Consider the following 27,003-nt stretch of genomic DNA (forward strand, 5'->3'; position numbering starts at 1 on the left):
TCCAGCGGCTTTATTAGACTTCAACTTAGATATGGCAATCTTTACTTCGTCTAAGTCGGGAGGACGGGATTGTTGGCTTTCGTCGTTTATATTGAATGGATCATCCTGCCTGACAGCGGAATTCAGTTCTTCGTCGCCGTTATACAGTCTGCAGAAGTGGTCCTTCCATATCCTCAGCATTGACTGCGGTTGCACTATGATGTTTTCACTTTGGTCTTTGCAGCCTTCGGTTCTATGTTTATGTACCTGTGAATTTCGTTTCACCTGTTCATAAAACTTTCGAACCTCATTCCTGCTTTTATACCTCTCAACATCTTTTACCCCTCTCTTTTTCCTTCTGAGAAGTCGGCGTTCCTCTCGCCTCTTCTGCTCATAGAGCTCACGAGCAGCTCTCGTCCTTTTATGCAGCTCCGCTTGGCGTGCCTGTTGTTTGGCTGCATTTGCCTGCCGACATTCCTCATCAAACCAGGAGTTCCTTGTTGGTGGCTGTTTGAAACCCAGCACATCAGAGGCGGCTTCTCTGATTGCATCTTGGCAATGTTGCCACTGGTTTTCGATACATTGTGTTGGCGGCAGAGTACTTCGAAAGAGGTTACTTGTAACTCGGTCGGAAAAGGATTTGGCGATCTCTGGCGATTGTAGCCGTTCGACGTTGTACCTTCTCCCAGCACCTCCCTGTTTTCCCTTGGGTCCGGAGATCCGAAGTGCTACCTTGGCTACAACGAGGTAGTGGTCCGAGTCGATGTTAGTTCCTCGGAAAGTTCGTACATCCATAATGCTGGAAGCGTGACTGGCATCGATCGCAATATGGTCAATCTGGTTGACGGTAGATTGATCTGTAGAAGTCCAAGTTCCTTTGTGGATGTTGAGGTGTGGAAAACGCGTACAGGCTACCATGACGTTTCGCCCCACAGAAAATCTATGAGCCTGAATCGGTTGTCGGAAGTGTTGTCGTGCTGTTCTTCCCGATTATTCCACCAAAGATGTCTTTCCTTCCCAGCTTGGCTTTAAAATCGCCCAGGACTATTTTAATATCGTAGCTAGGACACTGCTCATATGATTTGTCATATCTTTGGTGTTGTCGTCTTTCTATTTTGTAGGGGCGTGCGCGCATATCATGCTAATGTTGCCGAATGTAGCCTTGATGCGTATGGTCATGAGGCGCTCATTGATGCACCTATAGCTCAAGACTTCTTGCCTAAGTCAATAAGCACTGTTGGTCTTCGTGTAAATATCGCAGTTTTTCATCCTCTTTTGGGCCGGCCCATCCCATCGTATTTCCTGGATGGCGGTGATATCTGCTTTATAGCGGTCTAGGGCCTCCGCTAATTCTTTTGCTGAACGTATTCTGTTAAGGGACCTAACATTGCACGTGCATATCCGAAGTTCGTTGTCCTTAATTCGTTTGCGTTGGTTGTCAACAGTAAATCCGTCGGTATTCGAGGCTTGTTAGTGCTTCGCAACTAAAGGTATTTTTAACGTGGCCAGGAAGTCACCCTGACGGCACAACCCCCAACCTGAAGGGCCAGATCCTTAGTATAACTCCAAGAACGGGGATCCGGATAAACCGCTCTTTACAGGCCTGGGCTCCGAATATATCGAAGAAGTCCTATAAGATGTTCACTAAGTAGTTCAACCTTACTGGAACTGTAGACGCCACCGTTGATTCCATCTCGGGAATTCCTCCGCTGCCATCTTTATAAGGAGCGGTGCCTTAGTGAAAACACCTCTCCCAACCTCTCTCGTTTGCTGCCCCCAACAACTTTCCACTGGGGTTGGAACCCAATCTCCAGTTGAGGTACTAGACACCCAATGTTCACCACGGGAAGGTGAGAGTAGGAGTTGATAGACAGAGGTTGGTTTTGAGAAAAACCTTTGGATGCTTGTGTCCTCTTGAATCTACCACTTGAACATCAATAACAGATAACCTTAATCTGTAATCTATGCTGAATTTCCTTTTAGCTCAATTGGAATTCTATACGATTAATAATTTACTTGCGAAAAAAACGAGAACAAAATAAGTCAATATTGAAGTTCAAAATATAGATCATAATTACCTTCTAAAATTTGGTGGCAAACGGCTTCTTCATTGTCTATTATGTACACAACATCCTCAAATACAACTTCAACTAACATTTTGTATCTTTTTGTTTACCAACAAATACAAAAGGCTGAAATCAATTTTAAAGTTTCTTGAAATTGAAACATTGAATTAGCTGTTCTGTCAAATACCTAAATACCCCAGAAGTTCTTGGATACCTTTGGATTCCTTTTTTAACATCTCAGCTGTTTTCGATCAGCTGTTATTTTACACGTAAAACACTAACAAAAAGGTATCCGGATCCCCTATCTGTCTGAGATTGAACACAGCCATTAATGTAGCCATCACTTTTTGACTATCACCTCACAAAGCACTAAACTCATCCCATATTTAGTTTTTTGGTCTCGAGATGAGTCAAAGTCACTAACAAACTGTCAAAAAATATATAGTGTAATATTTGTCTTATCGAAAACTTCATGCAAATAAATTGTCAAAGTGAGATGTCTTTAAATATAAGGCATTGATTTAGTCGTAAGCTTGCGTGTTGCAAATTATTATTTATTTTTCAAACAGAAATTACAGAAAAGAGTAAGAGTACAATTGTATCGTTGATGTAGCTCTTAAAGACGAATATTATACAGGGTTATCCATTTTGAGGTTTCAAACAATATTTTATTTTATTAACAATATTTTTGTTTCCATTATATTTCTTTTTTATTATAAAGTTTGAACGTTCACTTACCTTCCAAAAACAGCCTTATTTTACGAAAAATTTCAAAATTTAACTAAATCCTGTTCCCGTTTTTAAAATCTAAAATAAAATATTTCCACAAGCCCAAGAAATTTCCTTAGGCTGATTTATGAAAAGTGTCAAATTTGATATAACTTCAAATAAATTGCTCGCTTCTGATTTCACTTATAAAATTAAAAACTCTTTTCCAAGGAACATCAACAAGATTTCAATTTTCAAGTTTCATTTTAATCAAGTTTTTTCATAAAAAAAACAATGGACCAGCATGATTGTGCTTGAAGTTCATATTGTCTTTATTTTTCCATTTACAAAAAAAAAAAAACAAAATAAAATATAAAATTTATATTTTTTGACAGTAAAATTGTGGGAAACATTTGTTGATTTCCCATTCGCTTACATTTTTGAATTTTTGTCTTTTTGTAAGAGAATTTTACCCCCACTCTTTAAAATATCTCTTTTTACGAATTTTAGTGCAGAAAGTACGCGAACGGACCTATTATGCGTGAAACACTACATAATTTAACTGACAAAACACGCGAATATTGTTGCAAGCATCAATTCTTTTGAGGTAAACTTTTTTACACAAATTAGGCGGTATCTCAACCATAACTTGACGAATGTTGGTTTTTAAGTACTCAAGAGTTAAAAGATTTTGCATAAACACGGTCTTTCGCTTGGCGACACAAAAAAGGCCAGCGGTGTCAAATCGCATGATCTTGGTGGTCAGTTGATATCGTCAAGATGAGAAATAGCGCGGCCATCAGGAAATATCTCTTGCAATTAAGCCATATTCGCTTGAGTTGTGTGGCATGTGGCACCATCTTGTTAAAATCACATATATCACATATTCTCCAAGTCGTATTCTTCAATAGCAGGGAAAAAAACTCGGTTATCATATGGCCATAATGTTTGTTCTATTGTTGGTTTCGGAGAAGTAAGGTCTATTCACACCTCCAGACCAAAGAGCGTACCAAATAGTGACTTAAATTGCTTGAAGATTCTTAGAACCAAATACGACATTTTTGTACCCACCTGGTGAGAAAAGTGCTTCGGCGCTGATGAAAATTTTGTTTTTTGCTGAATAATCAGCTGGCTTCAGTTGTTGAGCTGCACTTTATATGGATGTAAGTGTGGATCTAAATGCAAAATACGCCATAATGTGCCGTAAGACAGTCCTAATTCCTGAGAAAGATGAGGAATCGGCACATTCAGGTCTTCGGCAACACGTTATGAAAGGTTTAAAAAGTACATTTTTTGTATAGCCATACTTCCGGAATTGGAAATATTAAATTAAAAAATCACTTTTTCGAAAATTTGTTTTTCCTAAATTATTCTGAAACTCACTCAAAGCGTGTTATTAACTTCCCATAGGAAGTTATTTTGATGGGTCCGATTTGGCAAATTCAAAATTTTGACTTTTTAAGGTCCCTAGATTCGAAATAAAAGATTTTTAGAAAAATGTCTGAAAGATGCAGAAGGGGCTCTCAAGAAAATTGCGTGGGTGGTAAAAATTAAGTTTCGAATCAAATTTCTTTTCAAAACTTTGAGATATTGGCTTTAAACTACTTTTATCTTTTAAAAAAAATTGTTGTCAAAAAAAATACTAAAACTTGGTGAAAATTTACTTTCGACTCAAATAGCTTATCAAAAATTTAAAAAGAGCTGGGATGAGACCCACACTGATAACTTCCCATCCCGTCTGTCGGTTTTTGTCTTGCTTAAAAGTTTGACTATATGCACTCGTATCAATTTTATACCAAATTTGCGTATTATTTTTTGTAGATTTTATGTTTTATGAAAAAAACCACTGTTTCTGTGAAATAAAATAAGTTTGAAGCCAATATTTCTAATTTTTGAGAAGCTATTTGAGTAAAAAGTAGATTTTTACCATGTTTTATTATTGTTTTTTTTTAGAGATTTTTTTTTGTAAAAAAACTATCAATTAGATTTTTTTCAAAATTTTATCGAATGTTAAGATAAAATTTGAATACAATATTTCAAATTTTTGAAAAGATATTTGAGTCGAAAATCAATTTTTACCAACTTTTATTGATTTTTTGTTTAGGTTTTAAGGTTTTGTAAAAAGACTGTCAATTCGATTTTTCTCAAAATTTGTCCTAATGTTGAAAAAAATATTTCTTATAAGTAAAAATCAGTTAGAAGCTATTATCTCAAATTTTTGAAAAGATATTTGAGTCGTAAATCATTTTTTACCAACATTTGTTAAATTTTTTTTCTGTTTTTATTTTTTTGTACAAAAACTGTCAATTCGATTTTTTTTTAATTTTACTGAATGTTGACAACAATAGTTTTTGAAAGATAAAAGTAAATTAAAGCCAATATCTCAAAGTTTTTAAAAGACATTTTAGTCGAAAATCAATTTTTACCAACTTTTATTAATTTTTTTTTAAGTTTTTATTTTTTGTAAAAAAGCTGTCAATTTTTCAGAATGTTGAAAACAATATTTCTTATAAGATAAAATAAGTTTGAAGCCTAAATTTCAAGTTTTTGAAAAAATATTTGAATCGATATTCAATTTTTACCAACTTTTAGTAATGTTTTTTTTTTTATTTTTTGTAAAAAAAACTGTCAATTCGATTTTTCTCAAAATTCTCATTATTCTTCGTTGCACAAAATTGTTTTGGAGATGAAATCATATTTTAGTCGTAAAGTTTTGGAAGTGACAAATATTTTTTTTAGTTTTTTTGATTTATAAAAAAACCGTTTAATGGATTTTTTTCAAAAAATATACTTCTTTGATATCACGTTACAATATATTATATAAAATTTAATTCAAGTCTCTAGCATTTTTGGTTCGTAAGATATTTAGGGTTAACCAAATTTGTCATCTTTTTTTCAAACTGCTATGGTAAAAAAAACACCCACGCAATTTTCTTGAGAGCCCTTTCTGCATCTTTCTGCCTTATTATTTGTATAACAACATTTGTTTGACATCGATATCTCTTCTGGTTCTTGAGCTATGCACAACGAAAAAACGTCGCGAACGTACGGACGTACGAACGTATGTACGTACGCACGCACGCACAGACATCTTTCTAAAAATCTTTTAGTTCGACTCTAGGGACCTTGAAACGTCGAGAAATTTTAAAATTTTTAATTTGACAAATCGGACATATTACAATAACTTCCTATGGGAAGTTAAACTTAAAACTATTGTCTTCAAACTTTGTTTATTTCACAGAAAATATTGTTTTCGATATTCAGTAGTTTTTTTTTTTTGTCAAATCCAACAGTTTTTTCATAAAAAAACAAAGTCTACAAAATTAGTACGCAAACTTAGTAAAAATTGATGTTCGGTTCTTGATATCTTTCAAATTAATTTCATCCATCCAATTTATAAAAAATAAGAAATGCTACTAAAATTGGTAAAAATTTGTTTTCGACTAAAAATCTTTTTTATAAAACTAGATTTTCAAACTAAACAGTTCAAAAAAATATTGATGGTAATTTTAATTTTTTTAAGAATAATTCAACTGAACACTTTTTTAACCCAACACGAAAAGTTAAAAACTTTTAAGCAAGACAAATCGACAAACGGAATGGGAAGTTATCAGTGTGGGTCGCACCCAAGCCTTTTTTTTTTTGCTTTAAGCGCAGAAGCAGCAGAAGTGATGTAAAGATTTTGCAATATGATTTTTCTCCTGAATATCGTAACATTTTAAGATTTTAAATTTGTAGAGGAAAAGTGTGTAAAGTTCTACTCTGTTAAAAGTTTTATTAAAAAACTTCATTCAAAATTGGTAAAAACTTGTTTATAAAGTATTTTTTTCATACAATTGGATAATTTTAAAACTAAAGTATTGATAAAGATTGATATTTAAAACATAGGTTAAAAAACGTGGGCAAATTTATTAAAAGAACTGTTTCTTAACCAACAAATTATGTATGTTAAAGTCAAATGGAAACTTAAACCTTTTTACCATTTTAATCTATTTCTATTTGTTTAATTTTAAAATATTTTGCAAATAAACAGCTGAAGTTATTTAATTTTAAATTGTTTGTTTAGATGATTTTAGCAAAGTTTTAATCTTCCAGAAAGCTGTTAAATTTCACCTAATAAGCTTATTCTTTATTCAGGCTGGGTTGTTTAAAATTTGATCCTAATATTGACTTTTATGATAAGCAGTTATTAAGAAAGTTTTATTTCGAAAATAATTTTGCTAGGAATGCCTTCTGATATAATTGCACCAATCCTTGAGGCAATTTTTACCAGCTGTCTTTACCTGGTCCATGTTCCCTCGGCATGGAGAGAAGTTAAAGTTGTTTTAATGCCTAAAGCAGGTAAATGTTCCCAAGTCAATCCTAAAATCTAAGACCTATAAGTCTATCATCATTCCTTCTTAAGACCCTGGAAAGATTGATTGATATCCATTTAAGGGCACGGATCGATACAAGACTTCTGTCTTCGTCTCAACATGCCTACTGTAAAGGTAAATCGATGGAAACAGCGTTACACATTTTAGTACGCACCATCGAACATTCCCTCCATCATAAAGAGTTCACTATGGTTGCTTTCCTTGACATCGAAGGTGCCTTTAACAACGTGGAGATATCTGCAATCACATCTGCACTAACATCTCTAAATGTAGAGAGTTCGCTTCGGGAGTAAATTCATTTAATGCTTACTAGCAGAATAATTAACTCAAAACTGGGAAACTCTTCTAGTAGACGATTCGTTAGTATCGCAAGGTGGTGTTCTATCCCATCTCCTCTGGAACCTAGTGGTGAATGAAATCCTAACTAGTCTGGACAGGGAGGGTTTCATAGTGATAGCCTATGCGGACGACGTTGCTATAGTAGTTTCAGGAACGCATCTCAACATCCTAAAAGAACTCTTACAAAATGCCTTGGACAGACTAATACTTTGGCTGATTGGTGTGGACTGTGGACACAAAACCGATCTTGTCTTATTTTCGAGGAGATACAAAATTCCATTTGACAACCCTCCTTACATTAAAGGAATCCAATTAAAATTCTCAGACGAGGCTAAATACCTAGGTCTTGTCTTAGACAAAAAACTAAATTGGAAACGCAACGTACAGGAAAGAGTCAAAATAGCTACTGTAGCTCTCTTTTCTTGCAAAAAAGCTATTGGTAATAAATGGGGTTTACAGCCCAGAATCACGCATTGGCTATACACATCGGTAATCAGACCGATTTTAACGTACGGTGTGGCAGTATGGTGGACTGCTTTAGAGAAAGGTATAAACAGGGATAAGTTGAATAAAGTCCAACGTTCAGCCTGCCTATGTATAAGCGGATCGCTTCGCACGACCCCGTCTGCGGCACTGGACACCTTGCTCTACCTTACACCTCTTGACATATTTAGTAAACAAATAGCTGCAAGCTCTGCTATTCGCCTCAATGCTTCGTCGCAGTGGACTAACAACAACATTGGCCACCCGTTATGCTAAGGTACTTAGAATCAATTCCAAAGCACACAGACTACACCATCCCCCTACAACTACAATTCGATAGAAACTTCCAGATTTCTATACCTACCAGATCTTTTTGGGAGGATAGGACATTCTTGGAGGATGAGTCAATCCATTTTTACACAGATGGCTCAAAAGCAAAAGAAGGGGTTGATGGAGGTGTGTAATCTGAACGGCTGAAATTAAGTCTCTCATTCCGCCTTCCCAATCATTGTAGCGTTTTCCAGGCGGAACTTTTGGCGATTAAGGAAGTCTTTCTTGGCTCAAAGAAAACGTGATATCAACATCTGATATCCGTATTTTCTCTGACAGCCAGGCCGCTATCAAATCTCTGGACTCTGTCTACAAACTCTATAACAGTCGATCATCTCTAATGAAGATAGCGCAACAGTTTAATATTCGCCTCTGCTGGGTGCCGGCCATAGAGACATTCCAGGAAACTGTAAGGCAGATGAACTCGCCAGGAAGGTTACAGTACAGCCCATCCTACCACGTTTGGCAAGTACTGGCATACCAATCGCTACTTGTAAACTGCTACTAATGCAAGACGCTCTGAGGAGGGCAGGCACCAGGTGGACCAACATCACCACGTGTCAAGCCACAAAAAACATCTGGCCAACACTGGATTTAAAACGTTCAAGGTGCTTGCTCTCTCTAAGCAGATCGCATATAAGCTCGGTAATAGGTGTCATAACCGGACACTGTCTAATAGGAATGCACGCCACGAGACTAGGCGTATTCTCAAATGACTTTTGCAGAAGCTGTATGGACGAGGAAGAGGAAGAAACGGTTCTTCATCTTCTCTGCACATGCCCTGCTCTAGCTCGAAAACCTAAACCTAGGAATGCCTTGGCTTCCAAGTTATTACAAGTACAAATTATTCAGAACTTTTGTATCGTCCTCGCGGAAGTTATTTCCCTGTTCATAAAAAGAAAAAAGTTAATTTTTTGTATTATAAATAAAGTAGTAATATGCGTTTTCTTTCTAGGTGAGCCTCCTTTCCTACTTAAGATGCACAGATGTCTAGTAGCTTTCACTACCAACCTTGTTGTTTGTCCTAAGAAACTAAAAAGTATGCACATTCCACAAAATTCCAGAGCATCGTTCACGAAATGAAGCTATTTCTTATGAAAAGTCATATTTATGCACTTAAACAAGTAAACTTCAGTTGAGTTAATTTGTTATGTACACATATTGTAGGAAATTTATGATAACACATCAATATTTACACAAAAACCATTTACTTTAGCTCTGCGAGTAGCTCAGTAAGTAGCTCCACAAAACCTCACCCAACAACCATGCCAACCAAAAGCAAACGATTTAATTAATGTTTTTTTTTTTTTTAGCTTGCTGTTGTTAAAAAGGCGAAGCAATAAACAATAGATAGAATGGGATTTGCATAATTCCACAAACATTTTGCATGTCGTTTTCTCGTTTCTAGAGTTTCAGAGTGCCTTCCTACCTTCCTGCCTTTATTCAACTTGAATATCAATCCTTGTCAACAAGTTTTCGCGACTGTAGTTGGCAAAAAAAAGAGAAACCAAAACGAAGGCATGCAATGTTGTTACCTTTATGTCCTCTATGACCCTATTAGAAATTAAATCCTAATGAAATTGACGGCGTATATAAACGGCAAACACTCATCCGTATTCTTATCATTACTTTATTTTTGTATTTGAATCCTTTTGCCACCCAAATGCGAATTGGATTTTTAGGTTAAGTATATCCTGCAATCGTCATCGTGTGTCGTATACAAACAATACAAAAATTGTTCATTTCATGTTTTTGGCATTTGGGCAGAAATTTAATATCCTTGTATGTTCTGAATATGAGACTAGAATACTAAATTAACATTTGGGGTATTATTATAGCGTTGACACGATTCAACATTTATATTTATATATTTTTCTCTGCTTATCCCTGGCTTTGGTTCTCTGCAATTTAATCCCCAATGCGGTTGGATACATTGAGAAAAATCAATATTTGAACGAGTACATGCCCGTTGAGGGCAATTCAGCTTTAGGGTAATGTCATTTGATGCAAAACGTAAGAGTAGCGATAACGGTTATGACAAAAATTGGCTTTGATTAGGAATGTCAAGCCTGGCCAAGTATATTCTGATTGAAAGGTTAATTGGAGAAATGGGGTTATATTGAGTTCAAATGGTTGTTGATTTGTTTTTTTCTTTTTTTCAGTCGAACTACATAAGGAAAACAATTTTCCCCCTGAATACTAAAAATACAAGGACAAAGGACAATGGTGTCATGTACTGAACTGAGTCATCTCTTCTTGTGGTCTTTTTTTTAGCTGGGGTTTGATGAAAACACACCCGTGCTTCGTGTGGATGACATAAGCATTTAATGTTTAAATTAGTTTCTTACAAATATAAATACGGATACGGAAGTAATGGAATGTTTTTTCTAGAGAAAGGTTATATCTAGAGAGAGCTGAGACAAAGTGATTTATGCTGATTTCAAAACTAGAATAACTTTTTAATTGATAAATTAATTAATTTATAAACTTGATTACAATGAAAAAGTCATGGCTTTATTAGTAACAACATCGTTTTAAAGGACTGCCTTGCCTTCGCACATTCTGTCACTCAAATTTTTGAACACATGGTTTGCTAGGATGATATTGGCTGTTTTTAGGAATTTTGGCATAAAATCGGTCCATCAGTACTCCTAACAACAAAAAAAAGCCAAGTGGGTCAAATCGCAGTTGATTTAAGTGGCAAATTGATATCGCCAAAATGGCTAGTAACACAGTTTGGGAATAAATAAAAAGTCGGTTCTAATGGCTCTTTAACGCCTACCACTCCCAGCCCCATTTACAAAGGAAAATGGTCTAATGAAAACAGCACTTTCATGTTCAAATGGTATACATGTGTTTTCCTCAAAACCCACCTCTTTCTATCAACTCCTACTCTCACCTCTCCGCGGTGAACATCGGTTGGCTGGTACCTCAACTGGAGATTCTGTTCTCACCCCAATGGAAAGTTGTTGCGGGCAGCAAACTAGAGAGGGGAGGGGGAGAGGTGTTTCCACTAAGGCACCTCTCCTTATCCAGACGACAGCGGACGAATTCTCGAGGTAAAATCAACGCCAACGGTGGCGTCAACAGTTCCAGTAAGGTTGAACTACTTAGTGAAAACCTTATAGGGCACCAATAAGCCTCGGATACGGACGAATTCACTGTTGACAACCCACGCAAACGAAATAAGGACAACGAACTTCGGATCTGTACGTGGAATATTAGGTCCTTTAATAGACCACGTGCAGCCGAATAATTAACCGAAGCCCTAAACTGCTGCAAGGCAGATATTACCGCCATCCAAGAGGTGCGATGGGATGTAACGGGCAAACGCAAACTAAAAGACTGCGATATATACTACGGCGACTGCTACCGAGAACAAAGACAGCGTCTATTTGGGTGTGGATTTGTTGTTGGAACTAGACTCAGGCAAAAAGTCTTGAGTTTCAACAGTGTTAGCGAGCGCATCACGACAATCCGCATCGAGACTAAGTTCGCCAACATAAGCCTAATATGCGCGCATGCCCCAACAGAGGAAAAAGATGAAGACACCAAAGACATATTCTTCGAGCTCTTGGACAAGACATAAGACATATGAGCAGTGCCCTGGCTATGACATTAAAATTGTCTTAGGAGATTTTAATGAAAAGAAAACATTTTTTTGGTGGCACAATCGGGAGATACAGCCTGCACGACACCACCTCCGACAACGGATTCAGGCTGATCGATTTCGCTGCGGGACCTTCTGGTAGCTAGTACGCAGTTCACAAATCTCAATATCCACATGGGGACATGGAAATCTCCTGATCAATGACCACATTGCAATCGACGCACGACACTTCCCCAGTATACAGGATATCTGAACATTCCGAGGGACCAACAATGACTGCGACCACTACTTCGTTGTAGCCAAGGTACGGCTACGGATATCTAGATCCAAGCCAAAACAACGAAGTACTGTGAGAAGATTCGAAGTTAGACTGCTACAATCGCAAGAGACTGTCATGTCCTTTCCCATCGAGGCTCTAATAACCTCTTAAGAACTCCTATGCTGCCTGCATTAAGCATTGAAAACCAGTGGAAACATTGCCTTTCAGCCATCAGAGATGCCGCCTCTGAAGTGCTAGGTTTCACACGGCCAACACAGCGAAACCCTAGTTTGATGACGAATGCCGGCAAGCGCACGCAGCGAAACAGCAGGCATACAAAACGGCGCTGCACACAAAGGACCAGAGCTACTCGCGAGCTCTACGAGCAGAAGAGGAGAGAGGAACACCGGCTTCTTAGACTTAGATGGAAAAAAGAGAGCATGAGAAGCGCGCGATCGAGGAGATAGAGGGATGTCAGAACAGGAATGAGGTTCGTAAATTTTACCAAAAGGTAAAAAAAACCTGCCAAGGGTACCAGCCACAAACCGTAGCCTGTAAGGGAGGAACATCATAGTAGAACCGCAGTCGATGTTGAGAATATGGAAAGACCACTTCTACAAATTAAAAGATCTCACCGATGCATTTGATGTTAAAAAAGGATTTAATCAATGCTCAGTCATGCGGCTTCTTTAACATCGTTCTGGAAAGAATAGTGCAAAACTCAACCGTCAACACTAGAGCCACAATCTGGAAGATGGAAGATGATATTGACATAATTGGAAGATCAAAGCTTGATGTCAGTGGAGCGTTTTTGAGCACTGCGACGGAAGGGAAGAAGATGGGTTTAGTGGTCAATGAGGGACAGACCAAGTATATGCTGTCATCAAAAAAGGATATTGAACAAAGACGCGACGTCTTGGACAAAACGTCACCATTGACAGCTATAACTTTGAGGTAGTTAAGGACTTTCTCTACCTAGGCACCGCTATTAACACAGACAACGACACCAGTGCTGAAATCGAACGAAGAATAACTCTTGCAAATCGATTTGAACTTAGACTCAGGTGGCGCACCCAGGTGGGAGAGGACCTCAACCAACTTGGCGTGCGAAACTTGAGACAGCTAGCTAGGTACCGAGTAGGCTGGAGACGCATGTTGGTTGAGGCCCAGGTCCGCCCCGGACTGTAGCGCCACCTTAAGTTAGTAAGTAAGATACCAGCATCCAAGAAACTTCGGAAAATTATCATTCTACGGATTCATTGGAAACTAGACAGAAACATTATGTGCCATAGATGCGTAAATTTTATTTGTGAATGGATTAAGTGGATCGTGGATCGTGGTCGTACGCTTTCAATAATCAGAGATCCTTGTGAAGAACGCACATCAAGATGATGCGTGAAATGTTAAGCCGTTAAAACCGATGGAGAGTTGATGTTCGTGAATCGAGAGGCACACTATCGGTGTTGGCTTTTGTTTGTTTGCAATGTTAGACGACTGAAACCATTGTTTTTTTATTTTTCTTTCGTACCATTTGATTCAAGACGGATCCAAAATATAAATTCTGGTGTGCCCCAGGGTTCGAACCTTTCTCCGACACTCTTCCTCATTTTAATAAAGTATCTATTGTCTGCAATTTCTAATGCAATTGATTGTTTTGCTGCCTCTAGTACTTTTATCTTCTTATATTCGTTTCTACACTTACATCTCTCCTCATCGTATGTGGAACTACAACGACAAAAGCTCATTAAAATCCGACCTACAAAGCATTGTACAATAGGAACTATGAAATGGCGTGGAATTTAATGCTTAGAAAACCGAATGCTTTCTTGACTTGTTAAAGCGAGGTAAAACTTCTTGCCAATATATTTGAGTGAATCTTGCATCAATGAAATTGACCATCTCGATCACATACGCGATGTCGGTGAAAATGTCGCAAGATGCAGTTTTCTGAGACGATGCAGGAAATTTGTCTTTACTTCTGTAAACATATGTACGTCCAAAACTTGAGTATATCTTCCATCTCTGGGCGTGTGGTTCAGCAAATAACTTAAACTAACTGATGGAATGGACAAATTTAATGATGACAAGAAAGAATTGCTTGGATTCAAATATCTAAGGAACTATGTCCAAAAAAATTTCGTAACTCTTAAATAAAGTCCACAAAACTCAGGCGCAAACGAAAACAAAATATAAGTTTCAATCATTATTTATAATATTTATTACAACGAATGTGGACATACAAACCGTTGGATTAAAGTCTAAATAAATTGAATTCAAGCGAAACGTGCAGCTCATTTAAATATGTACATATTTACATATATATCATATTACAGTCATTTGTTGTAATAATAAAAATAACAAGCATTTTTGTGCATACATCATGTAGCTACAGAAAAATAATATTGTAAACACTCGTAGATTTAAAGCTTAAACAAAACATTCGTTACCCTCCATTAGAGGCATCAATTATACTGATTTATTTTAATAATAATCGTAATCATTATCATCATCATCATCAAAGTCATCATTGTAATTAATTTCTTCTCTGACATTTTTTCCAAGGGCATTTATTACCACATACTGTTTTGTTAATCTTTTTTTCGCCATCAGCCCTCCAATTGTTGTTTCTTGGTGTAAAATGTGACTTTCTTATGATGTGATTTGAATATAAGATCAACACGCTATCGTTCCAAAGGGTAACTTTATAGTTAGTAATTAAGAATTACATTAACCCTAAGTTGTAGAACGAGCAACCGTCAAAAAAAGAGGAAACGACTTCTAATTTTAGTAGTTTGTGGGTGTTTTAATAAGTGACCAAAATGTAATGAATGACCTTTCTTTTGTTTTAGATTTTGACATTGAAAGAGGAGAGGAGGAGAATATAATTGGAAATAAAAGTAACAAATAAATTTCCAAAAGATAATGTAAACAACATTTGGCATTTTATTTGGAGGACTCCTTCCATTTTTCAAGTTATGGGACATAGAAACACATTAAATAGTCGTTAATAGTAGAAAATATGAAATATAAATTGTGGCCAACAAAAGTTTTTTGTTTTATATATTTGAGTCTTGTTTATGATTTTATTTGTTAAGGATTCATAAATGTGGTTTCCGAGAGTGTCACAGGCAAGTGTGGTAAGAAAATTTAAATACAGGAAATGTTTGTACCTTTAGTTCGATGTATTTCTTCAAATGTTTCTTAGAAGAATATGCATATAGAAAAAGCATTATTAGGTTTACGACCTTCGTGACAATAGCAGTTTTCTGAATGTGCAAAATAACCTTTTTCAAACACTTTCTCAATTAAGTATGGATTTCAAAAACTAAAACACACAGTAGTACTTTCTTTCTTTCGCATTCACTTCTTTCATTCTGTGAAGATATGTTAAAACATATTTTATTGGTTTAGGTTAGGAAACGTATTTTGTTGAGTGTGACTTAAACGAAGAAATGCTTTAGCTTTTATTTTTGCACACATATCGATATTGAATAGTAATAAAAACACACGATTTAATCGTAAATATTTGCATTAGAAATATTTTGAATAGGTGTTAAGAAGAGCGTGAAAATGTAATAATATCAATTGAACCATGGCAATGCCATGTAACACGAACATTATTTCTTACTCTTGGCTGTTGATACACAAAGTACATTAAAACCAATGAATTAGAATGTGTATTACACTTCGTGTCACATGAATAGGGACAAGCTTTTTTTCATTTTTTGTTTGCCGATATTTTTCAAACCATTACATTTTTTGAAAAAACCAAAATGTGAAGTGAATGAGGTATGCATTTTGGATTAATACAAGTCTTATGGCAGTTTCCCCGAAGAAGGTCATAAAAAGTACTTGTTTTTTTTTTTGTGTCACATGAATAGAGACAAGATCTAAATGTACGTAGCAGCGTTTTTTTAAATCCATAAAAGGATACTGTAATTGCTTAGGAGCTTAATACTATAATTAATATCTTACCGGGATCTTGGCAAAACCTTATGTGTATAGGAAAAATTAGGTTTTCCTTCGGCTTTTTTGGTCACTTTGATCCTGGCAATGAAACAAGGTTGTTACATTAACTATTCCCGACGTTTCGGCAGGGGTTGCTGCCTTCCTCAGGGGAACTTTATTAAACATGAAATATAAAACACATAGTACAATATTGTGGACAACAAGAATAAGAAAAAACTTACAATTTAACAATTAAATTTTAAAACAGTGTAAAAAAACACTTCTAATTAAGAAGTTCATTCTATAACTACAAAAAAAAAAAAAGAGAAAACTCTTATGAGGAACCAAGTGAGCAATATACAGATGATATACTCTGTGTGTCTTGCTTGCGATTCATATTGTTTTTGTTGTTCAGGATATGGAGCGTTTCATTCTATGTTTTTCCGTTTGAAGAACTTTAATACCATCGAAATCCGGAGAATGACCTTTGTCTATTGAATGGGCCGCCAATGCGGTTTTAGCCAGGTTATTGTTTTTGATGTCAGATTTGTGGTTGGACAATCTTTGGCGCAAGAATTGTTTGGTGGTTCCGATGTAGCAAAGGTTACATGTTTCGTCAGGTTTACCTTTGCAGTTTATTTTATAAATCACATCAGTGCGTTTATCTCTGTCTATTTTGGTCTTTAGTTTGGTGAAAAGGTGTCTAATTGTCTGGTTAGATTTAAAAGCCAATCGGACATCTTGGATGTTTTTGGTGACAACTTGCTTAAAACTCTCAGCCAGTTTTGGAACGTAAACAATGCTTTTGAAGTATCCTTTGTTGTTATCCTCACTTTGTTGTTTAGCGCGTCTGCATTGTTGTTGTAAAATTAAGCCACGAATAATTGCTGGCGGGAAACCGTTGTCGCTTAAAATTTTGGTCATTTTGATGGTATTTGAATGGTGGAATCTTACGTCACTTAACGTAAAAACATTGTTAATTAAATTGGAAGCTGTGTTGAAGATTATGTGTTTGGCTTGGTTGGACCGGAAATTGATCAGACGTCCTGATGCTCTTGGTTTTTGAAACCAATCAAACGACAATTGAGTGTCCATACGGTAGATTTTGACATCAAGGAACGATATAGAACTGTTATTTTCGTTTTCAACAGTGAACTGTAGTTTGGAGTGGAATCCGTTTAGGATCAATAATAAGCCTGCGACTTTATATTTGTCCATAACCGCAAATATGTCATCAACATATTTCACTATAAAATTTGGCTTTGCATTACCAAATCAGCAATAGTGGGCGAAAGAGGGTTACCCATTGGCATTCCAAAAATTTGTTTGTAGATAATGTCCTTAAACTGCAAATAGTTGTTGTCTTTTAAGCAAAAATCCATGATTTCAATAAATTTAGTTTGGCTGATTTTGGTATGTCTGCTAATCGTATCCCATTTCTTTTTAATAATATTAATAGCCAATTGTACTGGGATGTTAGTAAATAATGAAATAACATCAAAACCATCCATTTTATACCCAGCAAAATTAGAACAACTACCTCAAGGACCCAGAGAGGTATAAAAAAAACACGAAGGAAGAGTCAAGAAAGTCACGTCATTTCAAGCTGCTCCAAATTTAAGGCTTTCTAAATTAGCAATTGTATGCTGAACGCAAGAACCAGCGCAACAAATCACATTAGGTGCAATCGAGCTTGACATACCGTCGTCTTTTCCAATTAAAACAAATTTAATTTGAGCGGTCCTGACAAAAATAGCTGCTATTTCCATGATTTAAGAAAGGAAGAAAACTATCTTGAAAAACGGCACAGCAAAGGAGGAGGTATAATGGTTTGGGAGCAATCACCTATTACGGGACCTTGGAGCTGGATTTTCAAAGATCTAAAATGACTGCAATCAGTTACAAATTGATCCTGGTTTTCTGATCGGTCATCCATGATGCTGGAAGCATGTCTAGCGTCGATCGCAGTATGGTCAATCTGGTTGACGGTAGATTTATCTAGAGAACTCCAAGTTCCTTTGTGGATGTTGAGGTGTGGAAAACGCGTAACATGACGTTTCGCCCCACAGCAAAATCGATGAGTCTGAATCCGTTATCTCAAGTGTTGTCTTAAAGGCTGTTTTTTTCGGTTAGTTTACTAAAGATGTCGTCCCTTGCTAGCTTTTAATACCGTAGCTAGGACACTGCTCATATGTTTTGTCCAAGAGCTCTAAGAACATATCCTTGGCGTTGTCATCTTTCTCTTCTGTGAGGGTGTGTGAGCGGATATGAGGCTAATGTTGCCGAATTTATCCTCGATGCGGATGGTCATGAAGCGCTCGTTGATGCACCTATAGCTCACTTGTTGCTTAAGTCTAGGATGACTAAGCCGCATCCAAATAAGTGTTGATGGTTTTCTCGGTAGCAGTCACCATATTAAATACCGCAGTTTTTCATCCTATCGTATTTCCTGGATGGCGGTGATGTCTGCTTTATAGCAGTCTAGGGTCTCCGCTAATTTTTCGGATGCACGTGATCTGTTAAGGGACCTAACATTCCACGTGCATATCCGAAGTTCGTTGTCCTTAATTCGTTTGCGTGGGTTGTCAGGAAGTCACCCTGACGCACGACCTTCAACCTGAAATACCAGGTCCTTACAGGCCTGGGCTTCGAAAATGTCGTAGTAGATCTATAAGGTGTTCACTAAATAGTTCAACCCTACTGGAACTGCAGACGCCACCGTTAAATCCATCTCGGGAATTGCTCCGCTGCCGTCTGGATGAAAGGAGTGGTGCCTTTGTGGAAACACATCTCCTCCCTCTCTTGTTTCCTGCCCTCCCATCTCGTTTCCTGCCCCCAACAACTTTCCACCCGACTTAGAACCCAATTTTCAATTGAGGTACTAGGCACCCGATGTTTACCGCGGGGAGCTAAGAATAGGAGTTGATAGACAGAGCTGGGTTTTAAATGCACATGTCTACCATTTGAACATTAACACTTTTACTTACAGCAGCGATATTTTCAGTGGCACGAACGAAAACAATGATCCACAGGCCTTGCTATATCTGTAATACATCCAGTCTCTTCAAATTTCTTAACAATTTTGCCAATTGCTTGCGTAGTTGGATGATTATGTGCCATAATCTCCTCTTAAAGCCCGATATGTGGCTGTGGACGAATCACCATATTTGTAGGTGGTCTTAATAATTTGTATGCATTCTGCGATAGTAAAGCGATTAATTCTTGAAAATGTGAGACTTTCAAATGCAAAAAAGGATTGGTTTAACAACTTATTTTGACATATGTTAAACTCCAGCCCTTTACAGTGGCTGACAAAAGTCTACGTACGACAACTATTTCCCCATCAAAATTAGTTGAAAACCAATGTAAGCAAATGTAATGATACAGTTTTGTTTAAAATGGTTTTTTTAATAACATTACACAAAAAACAAGTGAATTAATTTTAACTTAAAATGTTATTTACAAAAAATGTAAAAAAATGATTAACAAGAGTCTACATGCGATATGTGAACTAACATAAAAATGGTCCTCAAGTCTTAAATTAAAAAAAAAAATCAATATTTTGTCGGGTCACTACGAGCATCTATAACTGCCAGTAGTCGTCTGGGCAACGAAGAAACTAAATGTTTGAGCTCAGTGGATGTAATATTTTGCCATTCTACCTGGAGCTTCTCCTTAAGCATTGTAGAACTGCTAAAATTATGTTTTCGGATTTTTCGCTGTAGAATCTCCCACACGTGCTCAATAACATTCAAGTCCAGGCTTTCCAAACGAAGTTTTGATTTTTATCGCTTATAAAAGGGTTTTTCTAGGAGTTTTGCTGTGGTAACCGTTTTTATTCAAAGTTCTTTGAATAATGCGTGGATGCACAATAGTTTCCGATCTTGTCGCGAGGTCTTGGGCCAATGATGTGGCATTAACTTTTGGATTTTTCTAAACTTCTTTTAAGATGAAGCTTATTTCTCTTCGATTGAGTTTTTTCGGGCGTCCACTACGCGGATTGTTTTCAACTGCACCAGTATTATTAAAGTTACTAAATATGCTTTGAACTGTGGACTTACTTAAATTTAATAGCTCTGCTACATCACCAAAAGATTTTCCTTCGTTTCTATGTCTTATAACCAAATTTCGGACATTAATTGAAATTTCTTTGCGAGAAGCCATTATTAACAATAAAAATTTGTTGAAACTGTTTAAACTTCGCTTCGACTGTTTACTACTTTGTATAATGCTTTGGTACAATAAAAAACCAAGAAAATAAATAAATTACGGTAATTCTCGTTTAGTTGTCAGCAACAAAAACAGTGCTATCGGTCGTATGTACATTTTTGTCAGTGTTTTTAATTGTTTTTAGTTAAAATATTTTAAAGAAAAAAATCCAAGTTTGTTTTTTTCGTCTAAGAATAATAAAAATAGATTTAAAAACAAACTTTATCATTATTTTTATATTTAAAGCTTTTGTTTTTATAAAATGGCAAAAAAGTGGTCGTACGTAGACGTTTGTCGACCACTGTACTGTTGAAACTGCAAAATAGATAACGCATTATTTTCGGCACCTGGTAGTCAGTCAATGTACTAACAAATGCAAATATTTTTCTTTCGATTTTTCTGTCAATGCATTTTCCATAAGAAAAATTCAAAAAGCTGGCGATAATATTGTTATATTACTCTAAAATAATCGATTTTTATTGTGATGTACCCTTAATCTTATTGCCTTCGCTGAAATAAAAATATCAATTCCATTCTGTTCTTCAAGAAATTCTTACTGGCAGCACTTCAAACGAAAAACTGTTATATGACATTGTTTCATTTCCACATTCCACCAACTTCGGTCATTTTATAACAGAAAAACAAAACCTAATCGAATTTGGCAATGGATTGGCATCTTTTTGCTGTCGCTGTCGGTTTTGGTATTTTTCTCTCGCGTGTGGATATTTTACCGAATTTCTTAATTTAATTATAGCATATTTTATTGTTCAAAGAGTTTCCATCTTTGTTTTAAAATGTTCAATTAATCCTCTATGAACTGAGGTGTGTGGTAAAAGTTAATAATTATAAATAAAATACTTAGTGTAGCGGTTATAAAATACAAAAAATTATGGTGAAATATTTTGTCTGGCTTTTGGGGGTTGTTGGTTAAATAGTGGGTGCTCTTGTGTCCAAAAAGTTGAGAAAATTAAAAATGTCGGAAAAACGACAAACATCGCAATTGATTTGTTCTCTTTTATTCAAAAAATATTCTTATAAAATTGTTTTATGTTTTCTTTTTATAAATATTTCAGTGTTTTTCTTTTGAAAAAATGTGTGAATTTTAACAACTTGTAAAAATGAATTTATGCTTTTGTTGGCGATACCCGTGGTTTTTCGCGTTTTAGGTTATGTGGAGCCTAGGGAGCGGAAAAATGTATTCCGGCTTTTGGTTGTTGTTTGATGCATATCAATGAGACAACCATTATGGAAAATAGAGAGGGAAATTGCATTAAAGTCTCTTAACCAGTCATAATAACCTTGGAACTAGTAAAGTAGGCTATTCTTAAGTTGTCTTTCATTTTTTTTATTCAATTCATTGAATATAAAGTGCATCAAGAAAAAAATGAATGTGGAAGTATTAATTAACACTTGTATGCACTCAGAAGTCAGTGATGGGCACGTACGAGAGTAGACGTTTGTCCACATACAAAACCTTATATTCTAAAAGGTTTTTAAAAGGCTCATCGCCCTTGTCGTACAATCGAATTCATTGTTTATATGATATCTAGGTATTATATTCACATGGAAGATGAAACTTTATGACTTTGGTGGTGATGCTGGTGATATGTTTCCTATTACCAACTTTACCAACATAAGTTCCTTGTCGGCTTCTCAGGTATTGCCTTTGTCGTTGTTCTTCGCAAAAGTATTTAAGATTTTGTATACAATGCCAAAGTGTGTACAAGACCAGTTTTTCGTGTATGGAGAGCTTATTCGAAGGTTATTTGTCTGTGAACGTATTTTGAAAGGAGAAGAGCTATCTGGAACAATTAGTAACACAAAATATAAAACTTTTGGTGTCAGATCAGAAATGTTCTTATGTTTGCTTTTCAATAAATCGATCAATCGAGAACAAGATTTATTGCACTTGTTTTTTTTTTTCAAATTTTTGTTTTAAAAGATTTGTATGTAAACAAAACAATAACAATGAAAATACAACAGCTACCATTAACTTCCAAGGGAGATGGACAGATTTCAGAATACTGAATTAGATTTTTTTCAGCCAAAGTTGAACATATGTAGCTTCAGGATGTTAATTCTCAGTTTGATATTTTTCAATTTCGAACTCTAGAGTTCTAAACTAAATTTTCTGAGGGCGATTTTGTTCACTGTTGTTGAACTTGCCGGAAAATCCAGAGTTGCATACAACTCCAGACACTTGGTTGTAACTCGAAATTTTATCGAAAAGTTGAAAATTGTTTTGTTTTTTGACTGTTTCAACTCTTAGGTAGGTAGAAATGGCGATCTCAAGGCAACCTAGCCTGAGATCCAATTAGCGCTGTAGTGCGCCGTTTTGATACCAAAAACTCGTTTGACCTGTGATAGAAAGGCATAGATTTATAGAGAAGCTTTATAGCGATTATGTCAGAGCCATTTTGTCGCATTGAGAAAAATATTAGATCTCTAATCTTTGTCTCAGATAGCTCATCAAGTTCGTGAAAGAATGCTTTACCAAAGTATTTCATTATAGTGTTTGCCAAGGCAGGAGATTTGCAGAGGAAATGGATTATCGTTTCACTTTCTCTTTGGTCACTACAACTACGGCAAAAGGTGTTGTAGGAGATACCCAACTTCTCCGCATGAACTCCTATAGGCCAATGTCCGGTACAAACCGCAACAATCCTGGCTATGTCTTGCCTTGGCCTGCATAGAAGATCGTGTGGGCCATATCTTCCTAGATATATGTAATGCAGTTGGGTAAATTGGTCCACCTTCGGTTTGATTCAGTTTGGTAGATAGAAAAGATTTTACCCTTCATAGCACAAAGAGGAATGTTAACCATTTCCGCAAGTGAGCACCATTTCCGCAAGTGAGCTATGAAGGGCCGATCCTTGCCTGGCTAGCTCGTCAGCCCGTTCATTTCTCACGATACCACCATGGCCCGGAACCCAGATCAGGGTGACACCGAGGTTAATATTCAGGCTCGCAAGCTCATTCCGACATTGCTGGACCAATTTAGATGAGGATATGGCCGAGTTAATGGCTTTGACAGCTGCCTGACTGTCTGTAAAGATAGCCGCATTTCGGTTTTGGTTTGGGCTTTGTTTAAGTATCTTACATGCCTCCCTTATTGCCAGCAGTTCAGCCTGAAAAACGTTAGCAAAGTCAGGAAGCCTAAAGGATTTGGCTACATTTATGGACTCAGAAAAGATCCCAGAACCAACTCCGCACTCCATCTTTGAGCCGTCAGTAAAGATGGTTGTGTCGAAACCTTTCGACACGATGTCATCCTCCTAATCTTCTCTGGATGAGAAAATAACCTTAAAACCCTTACTTAGGCTCAAAGTAGGAGTGCAGTAGTCAGTGTCTACCGAGATAATATCTGAGGGAATCAATTTCGTTGTGTTGCTGTGACCATAAGGTTTTGACAACCAGCTGTTCGATTCCTTCAGCCTAATAGCGCTGCAGGAAACTATGTATTTAATAAAAAGGTCGATTGGTAGAAGATCCAAAATAACTTTTAAGGCGTCCGTTGGGCAATTACGCTCTTACTTTAGAAGTTTAGAGACTCAACTTTCGATTTGACATTTTTAAGTTACTTACTTAAGGTGGCTCTAAGTCCTGTGTGAACTAGGGCCTCATCCAACAAACTGCTCCATCTAGCTCGGTCCCTAGCTAGATGTCTTAAGTTTCGCACTCCAAGTTGGGTTAGGTGACTTTCCACTTGTGCGCGCCAGCTGATCCGCGGTCTTCCTCTAATGCGCTTTGCTGTGGGTGTGGATTCGAAGACTTTCCGGGCCGGTGCATTGGTTTCCATGCGCCATCTTAGTCGTTGGACTTTTACCCATCTGGCTAAGTCTACGTCCCTGTACAGCCCGCAGAGCTCGTTTTTCCATCTTCTCCTCCACTCATCTCCTTGCATATAGGACCGTATTTCATGCGAAAAACTTTTCTCTCGAAACGACCTTGGGTGCTTTAATCCGCTTTTGTCATAGTCCATGCTTCTGCACCGTAAAGCAGGACGGGGATGATAAGGGTCTTACATAGCGACACTTTGGTCCCTCGAGAGAGGACTTTACCACTCAATTGCTTTCTTAGCCCAAAAAAACAGCGGTTAGCAAGAGTTATTCTGCGTTTGATCTCAACGCTGGTGTTGTTTTCTGCGTTTACACCAAGACGTCGGTGTTGTATGGCCTTTCTTGACGACAGCATGTCGCCCATTAACCGTTGAACAGATTTTTGCCGCCTCTAACTCAATACTCACAAAAGCCCCATTGACATCACGCTGAGTTCTTCCGATTATGTCAATGTCATCAACATATGCCAGTAATTGGACAGACTTTTGAAAGATAGTGCCTCTAGTGTTGACGTGCACTATTCTTTCAAGCACGATGTTAAAAAATCGCATGACAGCAAATCACCTTGTCTAAAACCTTTTTTGACATAGAAAAGTTTTGTTAAGTTGTTTCCAACTTTTATGGAGCAGCGTGAATTCTCCATGGTCATTCTGCACAAACGGACGAGTTTGGCAGGGATGCCAAAACTAGACATGGCTCTATACAGCTCGTCCCTGTAGATGCTGTCATATGCGGCCTTGAAATCGATGAAAAGATGGTTGGTGTTGATTTGGTGTTCTTGAGTTTTTTCCAGGATCTGCCGTAATGTGAATATTTGATCAACTGTGGACTTTCCTGGTCTAAAACCACACTGATAAGGACCTATTAGGTTGTTGACGCTGGGCTTTAGACGTTCACATATTACGGCAGAGAAGATTTTATATGCGATGTTAAGTAGACTTATTCCTCTATAGTTGGAGCAGTTTAGCGGGTCTCCTTTTTTCAGGATCGGGCATACAATACTGAGGTTCCATTCATCGGGCATGCTTACTTCCGACCATATCTTACGAATAAGTTGGTGCATGCTCCTAACCAACTTATCTACAGCTGCTTTAAAGAGCTCGGCATTCAAGCCACCCGCTCCAGCGGCTTTATTAGACTTCAGCTTACATATGGCAATCTTTACTTCGTCTAAGTCAGGAGGACGGAATTGTTGGCTTTCGTCGTCTATGTTGAATGGATCATCCTGCCTGACAGCGGAATTCAGTTCGTCGTCGCCGTTATACAGTCTGCAGAAGTTGTCCTTTCATATCCTCAGCATTGACTGCGGTTCCACTATGATGTTTCCACTTTCATCTTTGCAGCATTCGGTTCTAGGTTTATGTACCTGTGAATTTCGTTTCACCTGTTCATAAAACTTTCGAACTTTATTCCTGCTTTTAAATCTCTCAACATCTTCGACCGCACGCTTCTCATGCCCTCTCTTTTTCCTTCTGAGAAGTCGGCGTTTCTCTCGCCTCTTCTGCTCATAGAGCTCATGAGCAGCTCTCGTCCTTTTATGCAGCGCCGCTTTGCGTGCCTGTTGTTTGGCTGCATTTGCCTGCATTTGCCTGCCAGCTTACATATGGCAATCTTTACTTCGTCTAAGTCAGGAGGACGGAATTGTTGGCTTTCGTCGTCTATGTTGAATGGATCATCCTGCCTGACAGCGGAATTCAGTTCGTCGTCGCCGTTATACAGTCTGCAGAAGTTGTCCTTTCATATCCTCAGCATTGACTGCGGTTCCACTATGATGTTTCCACTTTCATCTTTGCAGCATTCGGTTCTAGGTTTATGTACCTGTGAATTTCGTTTCACCTGTTCATAAAACTTTCGAACTTTATTCCTGCTTTTAAATCTCTCAACATCTTCGACCGCACGCTTCTCATGCCCTCTCTTTTTCCTTCTGAGAAGTCGGCGTTTCTCTCGCCTCTTCTGCTCATAGAGCTCATGAGCAGCTCTCGTCCTTTTATGCAGCGCCGCTTTGCGTGCCTGTTGTTTGGCTGCATTTGCCTGCATTTGCCTGCCAGCTTAGATATGGCAATCTTTACTTCGTCTATGTCTGGAGGACGGGATTGTTGGCTTTCGTCGTCTATGTTGAATGGATCATCCTGCCTGACAGCGGAATTCAGTTCGTCGTCGCCGTTATACAGTCTGCAGAAGTTGTCCTTTCATATCCTCAGCATTGACTGCGGTTCCACTATGATGTTTCCACTTTCATCTTTGCAGCATTCGGTTCTAGGTTTATGTACCTGTGAATTTCGTTTAACCTGTTCATAAAACTTTCGAACTTCATTCCTGCTTTTAAACCTCTCTCTTTTTCCTTCTGAGAAGTCGGCGTTTCTCTCGCCTCTTCTGCTCATAGAGCTCTTGAGCAGCTCTCGTCCTTTTATGCAGCGCCGCTTTGCGTGCCTATTGTTTGGCTGCATTCCTCATCAAACATGCCGACATTCCTCATCAAACCAGGGGTTCCTTGTTGGTGGCTGTTTGAAACCCAGCACATCAGAATCGGCTTCCCTGATTGCATCTTGGCAATGTTGCCACTGGTTTTCGATACATTTTGTTGGCGGCAGAGAACTTCGAGAGAGGTTACTTGTAACTCGGTCGGAAAAGGATTTGGCGATCTCTGGCGATTGTAGCCTTTCGAGGTTGGACTTTCTCCGAGCACCTCACTGTTTTGCTTTGGGTCTGGAAACCCGAAGTGCTATCTTGGCTACAACGTCAATTCGTCAATTTGGTCTCTAATAAATTACGTTTCACATTAATGATATGGGCCGCTAGGAGTAAAACTTATAACACTTTTGTTATTTCATCGAATGAAAGTTACATCTGGTGAATT

General features: G+C 37.5%; 1 protein-coding gene across 2 annotated transcripts in view; it reads left to right on the forward strand.

The window, feature by feature from the left end:
* The window catches only part of LOC129941863 (uncharacterized), a 43,480-nt gene that overhangs the window by 4,806 nt on the left and 11,671 nt on the right, over positions 1-27,003 (forward strand). The window contains exon 1 of one of the 2 annotated variants that reach the window (XM_056050624.1): positions 20,967-21,129. The exons of the other annotated variant lie outside the window; for it this stretch is intronic. The gene's annotated coding sequence lies outside the window, so the exon portion shown is untranslated. Of the gene's footprint in view, positions 1-20,966; positions 21,130-27,003 lie in introns of those variants that run through there. 2 annotated transcript variants of the gene reach the window in all.

Source organism: Eupeodes corollae, chromosome 1 (assembly GCF_945859685.1).
Source record: "Eupeodes corollae chromosome 1, idEupCoro1.1, whole genome shotgun sequence".
Classification (NCBI taxonomy): Eukaryota; Metazoa; Arthropoda; class Insecta; order Diptera; family Syrphidae; genus Eupeodes; species Eupeodes corollae.